Genomic DNA, 8,307 nt, shown 5'->3' on the forward strand with positions numbered 1-8,307 from the left:
GGGGGGGGGGCGGGTCCCCCCTCCCCACGCAAGGGAGTTGCGGGTCGGGGGTCGCGGGGGGCGCGGGGCCCGGGGCGCGGGGGGAGCTCCGCCCCGCCGCGCTGCCCCCGGGGGGGCCGGGCCCGGCCGGGCCCGGGGGGGGGGGGGCCCCCCCCCCCCGCCCGCCCCGCGCCTCCATTTTAGCCCCGGGAAGCGAGGCCGGGCCCGGGGGGCTTCCAGAAGGAGCAGAGGGAGTGGGGGGCTCCCCCCCGGTGCCCCGCGCCCCCGGGCCGGCCTGCGAGCGCTGCCGGGCCCGGCCCCGCCGGCCGGCCCGGGGCGGGATGGAGGTAACGGGGGAGAGGGGCTGCAGGGCCCCCCCGTGACAGCCCTTTCTCTCCCGCAGGTCCCGGGTTTTCCCAGCCCCCGGAGTACAGGAATAAGGAACTTGTCCCCCCCCCTGCCCGGCGGAGGCTGGAAGGATCCCGAGGCCGCCCGTGTGCTGCCCACCTGGAGCGCAGGTGTGAGGATGGGCCCGGCCGCGATGCCCACCCAGGTACGTCCCGCCCGTGCCCCCGGCCGGGCCCAGCTCGGCGCTGCCCGGACCCCGCTCCGGCCGGGCCGGGGGTGCCGGGGGGTGTCGGCAGGAGCGGCTTTGGCTTCTGACCGTGCAGGGTGAGAGCCTGGAGCCCTGCACGCAGTTTCTTGGCGGATGCAGAACTTTAAAATGGAGGTTTTGGGGTTTTGGCCGAGAGTGTGTGGATTCATCCCGTGGGGGTTTCTCTCTCCAAAAGCATTTCAGTGCCCACATGTAGTGGAGAGATGTGTAGGCTCCTCTTGGGAGCTTGTGTGTGTTTACAGGTGTTACCTGTCCTTGCGTGCAAGAGTGTCGAGACATCAAGGTGTGACCTGCCCAGAAAAAGAAAGATCTCCTACTTTTTTTCCTCCCTTTATTGTGTGTATCCTTAAACCCCAGGTTTACATTGATCAGGTCCCTTTAATTTGCTGATATTCTCTGGCTTATGTAGGTATTTATGATGTCAAAAGAGTTTTTTGTGTGCACCTGTCAGAGGGGTCTTGCCTTTGTCCCATGAAAACCAAAGGTCTAAACGTGAGCTTTCCTCCTCACGTTTCCATGTCTCTGGTTTCCTTGTGTATGAGGCACCTGGGTCTGGAGTGGAGCGTGGTGAGGGTTTGCTGATGCTTCTCTTGAAAAGTCACCTCTTGCCTTGCTGATGTTGTTACAAGTTAAACTGTGTGTCCTAAACACTCAGTCTAGTTCTGTGCAGCTGAATAAAACCTGAAGGGAAGTGCTGAAGGGAAGGATATTTCCCTCTTTTCATAAATCTACAAGCCAAAGCAGCCTGACTTTAGGTCAATTATGGAGGCTGAATTTAGACAAATTCTCTTGTAATGGGAAAACAAAAAATATTTTCTCAATCCCTTCACACTGACCTTAGACAAATCTGCTGTGGTATCTGATCTCCAGTTGGCCAACACAGCAGCAAAGGCTCTTAGCCTTTGTACACAGAGTAACAGTGACTTGTTCTGTGGGCTTTGAGAAAGGAGTTAAACCACTCTGTTGTGGGTTTTGGAGGTTATCAGTAAACATCTTGGAAGTCTGTGTTCCTGCAGCTCCTGCCGGTGGGAATCGGGAGATAACTAATCTGGAGCCTGCTCCTTATTTCCAGAGTGCCACAGGCTGCTGGGGTTTGGCACGTGGCTGAGTGGAGCCTGGCACCCGTGTGGGTGCTCGTGTAGCCTGGGGTGCCGTGAGCCCCGTGTGTGCCCCAGCCAAGGAGGGGCACAGCAGCCCACAGCTCTGCCTGGCAGAATGTTCTGATTCCAGATGTGGCTCCTTGGCCTCTTACTGCAGCCTGGAAAACTCAGGAGGAGTTAAAAAGCAAGATGTAAGGGCGCTGAAGCCCTTGTGGAGTGGAGAGGTGGTGCCAGTGGCCGGGGAGGCCGTGGGTGGTGCCCGTGTGTGCAGCCTGGGCACACAGAGAGACCCTGGCCTTGGGTTTGGGAGGCACTGGAGGGTGTCTCTGATGGAACAGGTGAGGGAAGGGGACATGGGAGGATCACACCAGTCCTTTTTGCTTCGTCAGGGGCAGAGGGGAAGGAGCTGTGCCTGTGTGTGCTGGTGGGGGCACTGAGAGGGGTCATGTTGGGCTGTCGTGTTCACTCAGCATCTCCACTTAGAGGCTTTTGCTTCTTGTGGTGAGGGTCCAGCTGGACCTTGATTTTTGGAGTGTGTGAGTGTGTCACCTGTTCCTGTGCCAGTTTCTTTACATGTGTGATTAGGAGCTGTTTGAGGGCTGTCCTGGCCTTGAGTTGTGGTCAAGATCTACCACCCAATATTATTGTCAGAATTTATGATGCTTTATTATTACAGAAGAGATTGACTCCATTACAGCCCTTGAGTTTTGTAAAGCCTGTTACCTGCAGCTCCTCAAAGGGGAGGGAGGTTTCTGGGAGCAGAGGAGCAGGAAGGTCTGCCTGGTCCTTCCCAGGAACGTGCAGACTGTGCTGCTCCAGGGGTGGCTCTGCCATGGCCACAGCAATGGGGACTCTCTGCCTTCTCCTCATCGTTGCCATTTCCCCTTGGTTGCCTGGGCACTGATTCTCCCATGCTGGACTTGTGAGAGGAAGTGCTGTTAGTAAGAAGAGCATGTAGGGACGTGAGTTTTTCACCCATGAGCTTTGGTTTCTGGCTGTGTTGCTGAGGGTGTGAAGGCAGGTGGATTTGTTCAGGACTGAGGAATTTGTGTGAAGCCCCAAAACTGAGGGCTCAGACTTGCAGGTTGTGTTACCTCTGGAACAGGAGGTCTCAGAGCACAGCCCTGATCTCAAGGGCTGGGTGATTCTTCAGCATGACCAAAGGAATAAATAATCTAATACCCTGCTTATCAGCTATGATTCAGTCTGGTGAAACTGCTGCTCCAGTTTGGGATTAAACTGAATCAGGAGCAGCTACCAACAGAGTGGTAATTTTCTCCCCCAAGTCTAGAAATCCAAACAGCAGTAGAAATGTTCCAAGTGCCCTACAGGAGAATTAGAAATTAATTCTGTTAGTGGATCTGAGGAAAGCCGTGTGAAAAAGATGACTGTGACATGAACCAACAAACAGACCTAAAACTGGTGTTAGTGTTGGTTGTGGCAGAGGGAGAGTTGTCACCTCCCGGGGTCAGCAGTGACTGGAGGCTGGATTTGGGAGTTTTGGGTTTGCTGTTGGCTCACTCAGGGAGCTTGAGGTGCAAGATTTGGTGCAGGTTGAATCCCTCAAGATGTTCTGTGAGCTTCAGGCATGGCTTGTGGATAAAGGAGAGTGGATCAGGACTTTGCAGCTGGGAGAGGGAGAGAGGGTTGAGTTGTGCAGCAGGAATAAACCCAGTCTCCCTCTCAGCCCTGTGCTGGCAGCACACCAATGCTTGTTAACCAGTTGCTGGGTTTTTACCTAGTCCTTCTAACTTTTATTTACATGAAAGCTTACTCTATTTGTCTATCACGTGATGGACCCAAATATTACCCCAGCAGTGGGAACACAGTGAAATGTCTCTGCTGTAACTACACAAACCCATCAGGATTATTTCAGTGTTCAGGTTTGAAAGGGTTGTCCCCTAAAACTCCATTAGCCTCTGTCTCATGGTTTTATAAGACATGGGCTTTAAATGGTCAGTGCAAGTTAGATCACATTTCCCTTTCCTCTCCCATGATACAACTACCTGAAATGGGAGGAATGCAGCTGTTAAAGGTGAGCTGTCACCTTGCTTATTCTGCTCTTCATTTATATTTAATTTTACTGCTTGCATCATTAAATGTCTGGGGCCATAGACTGTCTTCTGCACAAACCACCCATAAAGTATTACCTCAGTTACTGCCATCACAGTGTTTCCTGAGCAAATATCCATCAAACCTGGGATCTGAGGCTTATCCTTGCCCTTCTTGTGCAGTTTCATACCTGTGTTTTGGATGGATGGAAGCCAACATGGTAATATTTATGGCAGGTCAGGGGCACCTACGTGATACATGATTACAGTTAGATGTAGATTTGGATGCTTTTCCCTCTGCAAGTTGATAAACCCCAGCTATCACTCCCCAGCTGGAGTAACAGCTTGAAAATTCTGGGTGTTTTATTGTGGGTACTCAGCCAGATGTTCTTCTTCAGGAAGTGTTTCTCTGTGTTCCCCAAACTGGAACAAATAGAAGTTCCCATGAGGGCTCTGTGAAGCCTCTTCTGCCCAATGTGCCTTGGTCTGATGCAACAGTGGGGAGTATTCCAGTGCTTTTTGGCAGGAGGAGACCAACGCCTTTGGCAGGGACTCAGACACACAGTGGTGAGGTTTGTTACCTTCATTAAACAGCCTGACATTCCCAGCCACCCATCCCTATGGAAACCATAGGAATACATTTCACAGCACAGACCATACATAGAAACATGCATGGAAACCTTCACTGGTTCCAAGTATCTCATTAGGGTATCACAGTAACAAATGCCCCTCGAGTTCACTGCAGTTTAAATAATTTTCCCCCTCACCTGCTTATCCTGAAGTGACCTGGGTGACCTTGAGAGGTGCTGATGGTCTAGAGAGCAAATACTCCAACATGAAAACAAGCATTGAGTGACAGGACAAGAGGGAATGGCTTCTCACTGCCAGAGGGCAGGGATAGATGGGATATTGGGAAGGAATCCTTCCCTGGGAGGGTGGGGAGGCCCTGGCACAGGTTGCCCAGAGAAGCTGTGGCTGCCCCTGGATCCCTGGAAGTGTCCAAGGCCAGGTTGGACGGGGCTTGGAGCAACCTGGGCTAGTGGAAGGTGTCCCTGCCCATGGCAGGGGGTGGCACTGGATGTTTTTTAAGGTCCCTTCCAACCCAAACCATTCTGGGATTCTGTGTTGTCCTTGGAATTCTGTATCAAATGGCTCAATCTAAATCATCAAGGGGGTTTTCAACAAGCAGTTTAACTTAGATCAATCACTCAGCTTTTTTGGCTGCATAGTAGTATATTCATTTCCTGTTCTTATCAAGGAAACTAAAATTCCATTGATCCAGAAGACCCCAAGGAAGATCCAGGTTTGTAGCTCACCTTAGGATATGTTACTTGAACAGATACCTGCCTGATGAGGGAGGGGTTGCTGAGCTCTGCCAGCCTCTGTTTGCCTTCGGGTGCCTCCACTCTCTGTTTTTTAAGGACTTTGCCCTTTTTCTTTCCCTTTTAGTGAGCATTTTCAGAATGGGTGGCTGGCACATGCTAGGGAATGTCTTCCTTACCATGATTCTGGGGAAGGAAAATATCAGGAGAGCAGTGATCACTGCAAAGGTCTCTTGTTGCTGCAGCTTATCTATATTTAGCTTTAAACCAGGCAAGTCTTGCATCTTCTGAAGCCTCTGTGGCCACTGACATTTGAGCTTGCCTTTTGTTAGGATGAGGTTGCAAGGGAAGATGCAAAAGTTGTGGTTGTATCTGCAGGGAGTCTCATCGCTCTGTTCTTCGGTGGCCATCGCCTTCTCCACCTTCAGGGTGTTTCCCAAACTGATTTAGCACCTCTGCAGGCTCAAAAGTCTTAAATATTATCACTTAAAAGTGTTAATATAGCTTTATGTACAACTGTGCACATACTTATTGTGCAGAGACTGTGAAATTTCTGAGGCAGGTGCAATCAAAGCAAGTCATGAGGATTAATAGGGGGGAGAGATGAGGCAGCAATCAGGTTTGAGGAGCTGGGTACAGAACTCTCACCAGATGTTGTGTTTTGTGTGTTCTGGATAGAGGGTGATTCATAGGAGGACTTAAAGGATGATGCAGTAAAAATGTGCATTCACTGGGGAGAGCTGTTCTTGTTCATGTGGAGCATCTCAAGAGCAGGAACAACCTGTGTGAGGGACTTGTGGGTGAGGGTGCCTGGTCCAGGGGTTGCCAGGTGACCTGGAGATGTTGTGGTACAATTTCCAGTGGGAAATGGAGCCTGGAAGGGCTGAGGGAAGGTACTTGTCAGAGGCCAAAGCTGTATTATTTTGGGCTGCACAGCAATTTCTGCTACATCATCTCCAGATCAGGCTGGACAATGGAAGCTGCAGCTGTGTCTGTGCTGCAGGAAGATCCAGACCTGTGCTGGACTGTCAGGCAGGAGATCTGGGCTCTTGGTCAGGTGCCTCAGCAGAAAACTCTGCACTGCAGAGTCAACAAAAGATCAGAAACTTTATTGCACAGGAGGTTCTTTTTAACTTCCTCCACAACAGATTGTCTCCTCTCTTCTGCTCCAGTATAAAACCACATTTCTTGCTACTTCTGCTTTTTAGCTGAGCTGAATTCAAGGAACGTTAAAAAAAAAAATCAGAACTTTGCATGGCAGTGTAGGGTCCTGTGTCCTGTGTTCCTAAAGAGCTCTGCAAGTGTGGTGAGCGGATCAGGAGAGCGTGTGGAGCTGCTTCTGAGTTCATCATGCAACTGTCTGTCAGAAATGGCATTTTTTTACCCTTAAGAATAGATTACAATCTCCATGTGACCCTGTTCTGTGCTGGATGTGGGGTTGCTGATTACACACTGCCCTGCTGCCCTCCTTGGCACTGTTTCATCACTGACTTAAAGCCCAGTTCAAGGTCCACACACTCTTTTTTTTTTTTTTTTAAGGTTCTGCATGAAAGTGCTGAGAATGGGGTAACTGGTGTGTTGGGATGGGGAATGGCCATGAGGGAGGGGACAACTGGGACTGCAAGGGACAGCACAGGAGCAGAGCTGGCTGGCTGTAGCTCCCTGCCAGGGCATAAACCCCAGAATTGGTCTTGCTGCTGTCCTTAGCTGGACATTTTTCTTGGGAAAACACTTAGGTGTGAGCTGAGTTTTGAGCATTTGTATGGTGAGCAGTCACCTCTGGGGTGGTTCTGGCTGTGAGCCCAGGTGGCCACACAGGCCCGTAGAAAAATGATGAAATATGTTGCCTGCGCATTTCCTGACCCAAAAAAACCAGCTGTAATGATGGTTCCGTGGTGATTTGTTAAGCAGTGTGTTGGATTTTAAAGAGCAGCAGCAGTGTCTCGACCCCGTATCTCCAAATGCTTTTTAGAGGGGAGTGTTGTTCAGGCACAGGGTGGGATTGTTGGGGTGTCCTGTGCAGGGCCTGGAGCTGGACTGGATGTTCCTTGTGGGTCCCTTCCAGCTCAGGGTATTCTGTGGTTGCTTTTCCCCTTGAGTGGTGGTGGGATGTGAAGCAAGAGGAGGAAATAAATTTGCCTGTGTGTGCTGCATAATCCAGACCAGGATTGGCTGTACTGGCTATGGAGACAGGATTCATCCTTACCTAATCCTGCAGCCGAGCAGGACAGGTTTTGTTTTTCTCTTTAAACCCAACTCCCCGGGGCAGGTTCTCCTCTGTGTCAGAGCACAGAGCTGGCACTGCTGGAGCTTTTTCCCTTTGCAGGCAAACGATGATATAAAGCCCTTTTTTTATTGGCAGAGCTGCATTCCTGCCGTAGAGGCAGCACAGCCCTAGCGAGGGGAGAGCTGAGCGAGATCTCAAATCAAAACCGACGCCGGAGCAGGGGGAGGGCCTTTGCCTTTCCTGGCAGGAATATCGAGCGGGATGGTGGCACCCCGAGTGTGACGGGTGAAGGGCTTTGTCTGTGCTGGGGGACACTCGGTGTGACCCTCCTGCAGGCGGCCAAACCGAAGGTCAAAGAGGTGAAATGGTCTCTGCAGTCCCAAACTCATTGTTCGCCGCTCGTGGTGTGTCCTGCGTGTGGCCAGACGGAGTTTGGAGAGGAGGGGGGGGAGGAGGAGGAACCCTCTTTGCTGGGCTGCAGACACGCTCCTGAGGCTTCCAACCCCGCGTCTCCTCAGGACATTGGCCCAAAATCCTGTTTGTAGCATCGGGGGCTGCAGGTTTGGGGCGGTGGGAGCAGGGATAGCTCTGCCGGGAGCCCTTGTCCTGCGGGGACACCCCCAAATCCGGGCTGCATCGGGGTGTCAGGGAGTTTTGGAATTGCCATGGAATCTTTAGGCAGCTTGTCTGGGAATAAAGCTGATATTCCCAGAACGCGAGACGAGCCGGTAGAGATCTCCCGGTGCAGCGGGTGGAGACGGGAAGAGCACGATGTGCAATTTGGGGGGGGGGGGGGGGGGGAGGAGAAACACTTGAAACAGTGGAAGTTGCTTTTTAAATTCTTCTTCCAGAGAGCTGCTTTTCGGTGAAAAAGACACCCCGCGTGAAGCCTGTGTTTCGGGGAGGGGATGGTTATCCCGGGGAGGGGATGGTTATCCCGGCGAGGTCCCGCGGGGCCGGGTCTGTGTGTGCCGTGGGTGTCCCCGGGGAGGGGGGAGCCCGCACTACAACT

General features: G+C 52.1%; 1 protein-coding gene across 2 annotated transcripts in view; it reads left to right on the forward strand.

Annotated features, from left to right (window-relative positions):
- The first annotated feature begins 316 nt into the window (after positions 1 to 316).
- Positions 317 to 8,307, forward strand: part of KANSL1 (KAT8 regulatory NSL complex subunit 1) — a 98,726-nt gene continuing 90,735 nt past the window's right edge. For both annotated transcript variants that reach the window (XM_027664789.1, XM_027664791.1), the window contains exon 1: positions 317 to 532. The gene's annotated coding sequence lies outside the window, so the exon portion shown is untranslated. The remainder of the gene's footprint in view (positions 533 to 8,307) is intronic.

This window comes from Corapipo altera, unplaced genomic scaffold (assembly GCF_003945725.1).
Source record: "Corapipo altera isolate COAL_440 unplaced genomic scaffold, ASM394572v1 142, whole genome shotgun sequence".
In the NCBI taxonomy this organism is placed as follows: domain Eukaryota; kingdom Metazoa; phylum Chordata; class Aves; order Passeriformes; family Pipridae; genus Corapipo; species Corapipo altera.